Below are 2,554 nucleotides of genomic sequence, written 5' to 3'. Positions count from 1 at the left end.
CCACCCCCTTCGCCCCCGCCCCAAAAGGCGCCCGAAAGCCACGGCCACAGCCCCCTGCCTGGTCCCAGAACCAAGCGCTGCCCCCGGGTGCAGAGAGCTTGCTGTGCCTCAGTTTCTCCATTCCCCCAGACCAGCTCTCCGTGCCCATGCCACCGTCCCGGCCCCCCACGGCATGGCCCCCTCTGTTATCCCTGCCTGGCGCTGGCCTCACAGGTGACGGCTATAAAAATGAACTCAAAATAAATACAAATCCCCTTGTCTGACATCAGGGAGGGTGACGGAGCCGGGGCAGGACAGCTGGCTCAGCCACCCCAAGACACCGGGCTTTGCCTGGTCGGTCAGGATCCAGCTGTCGCAGGCTGGGGACCGCACAGTGTCCCCAGCCCACGGGCAATGGTCTCAGCATGGGGGGGGGGACCTGCTCTCCCCAGCAGTGTCCCCCTTGGCACCCCAAGCCCCTGCTGGCTTTCCTCTGCCAGCCAGAAAAGCATTAAAGCTTGCAGACTTCGGCACCCATCGGTAGCACAAAATAAAGGTTGCAAAGCCAAGCAGCAAGGACAACTTCTATTTAAAAATACCTCTCATCTGGATGATTTATTTGCAGGGCGTTCCTGCCAGCTCCTAATGCAGCTCAGTCTTGGGCCCTCACCTACCTGACAGCTTCCCTTCCTCGTAGGATTATTTATTCGGGGCCGTGTTTGGCTGCCCGGCCATGCTGCGCGTAGGGCTGCGGCTCAGAGCTGCGTGGTCATGGCACGTTCCAAGCAGAGGGGCTCCTTCAAACCCTTCCTCTTCCAACTGGGACTTTATTTATTTTTTTTTCCCCTTTTCCCGTTAAAAAAGATATAGATATTCATCTCGGTCAGCCAGCTAAATAGGAAATGTGGAGGGGGCACACCCCACCCTCCACCCCGTGCTGCTCCCAGCAAGCCTTTGACGGCGTCCCCCAGCACGGGCGCAGCCCGACTGCAGCTTTACAGGAGTTTTGCTTCCAATCAGCCCTGGGAAGGGAAATAAGTGAACAGATTGCAATAAAAAAATCCAACAAGCCCAAATTCAGCCAACTGAGCCCAAAGCTGCAATTTAGCCAGGAGCCAATCACAAAGCTGCGATGCAAGCTTGTTTGCACTTAAACAAAACAAAATAAAAGAAAATTTAAAAAGCTTCAGTGCAGCGCCTGGGTGGGTGCCCGGGTGGGTGGGCAACGTGGCTGGAGCACTGCCGCAGCCATCGGTCCGGCTGCCCCTCGCCGACACGTGCCCCGGCAGAGCACGGCAGGGCTGGAGGATGCTCACGCAGCGAGAAGGCGAAGGCTGACATCTCTGGCTCCGCGGCCCCAGACGATTTCTCTGCTCTGATAAAGGCAGTCAGCCAGGGGGTGCGAGGCCATAAACAACAGGGAAATACTGGTCAAAGAGGAACAAAAATCTCAGTGTTTATTTCTCCTTCAGGCTGTGGATTATTATTATTTTCTTTTTTTCCCCTCCCCACATCCAGTCCACTCGGTTCCCTGTCCTTTCGGGAGCACTAAATTCATCATGTGAATGTAAAGCGGGGCTTGTGTGGGGAAGGGAGCTGTGGTTCGCTCGAGCAGATGCATGCAAGGTCACACGCAGCCTCACCATAAATTATAGCATGTCCCACCGTAAACAGCAACAGGAGAGGGGAAGCGCGGCAGCTTCAGGGGCAGCGGGCCGCAGGGGCCGATACATAACATCGTGACAAGTCAAACAACTCTCAGGGTGTTCACTTGCCAGAGAAATATTTTTCACATCCAATCCATTAGGCAAACAAGATGAAAAACTATTTCCTACTTTGCTGAAAAAATACCAGGACTCGGTATAAAGCGTGCCTTAAAAAAAAGAGAAAAGAAATTAAGTGTGACCACCTATAATGTTTTTTTCCAGCGGCTCTGACAGCCTTCCAGGCATCCTGGCTGTGCAGGGAGGGAGCTGACACTTTAAAGAGCTCTTACAGTTTCTCGCTTTTTGGCCCATCCCAGTGGTGCAGGAACAGTAATGAGTCAAATTAGTTGGAAAGAAACAACCCCAGAATTCACTTCCCTCCCTTGAAACCCCCTCCAAACCCCGCTTCACTGAACCAAACCCAAATCATTCGTTGCTTTTCTTCTTCCCCTTCCCTTTTCCTGCCAGGTCAGTGGGGAATGTGTTTCATGACATGCATTTTTTTACCCTATTAAATGATTCTTGACACAAGAAGATCCTCCCAAAGTTTGCCTTTCTCGCTGGCTGGCTTTTCTGATAGTTTTGGACATGTGAAAATCCAAAGGGAAAAGGCTTCTTCCAACAGTTTTGACCACTTCTAGTACCGGCAACTGTCTCTGATGGGGAGACAGAGGGGAGCGGTGGAAGAGCAGCTTCACAGACTGACTCCTCAGGAAGACGCAGTCCTCAACTGACTGCTGGGAAAATGAGCCTGTCGAATAAAATGGATCACCCCAAACACGAGTTGTCTTTCTACTAAATTTTAATTTATTTCTTTTTTTTTGACAAAGACATCTAAATTATACACTGAGTAACAACGTGACCAGATA

Source organism: Haliaeetus leucocephalus, unplaced genomic scaffold (genome assembly GCF_000737465.1).
Source record: "Haliaeetus leucocephalus isolate CR32 unplaced genomic scaffold, Haliaeetus_leucocephalus-4.0 Scaffold184, whole genome shotgun sequence".
Taxonomy (NCBI): Eukaryota; Metazoa; Chordata; class Aves; order Accipitriformes; family Accipitridae; genus Haliaeetus; species Haliaeetus leucocephalus.
This window is presented reverse-complemented; position numbering follows the sequence as displayed.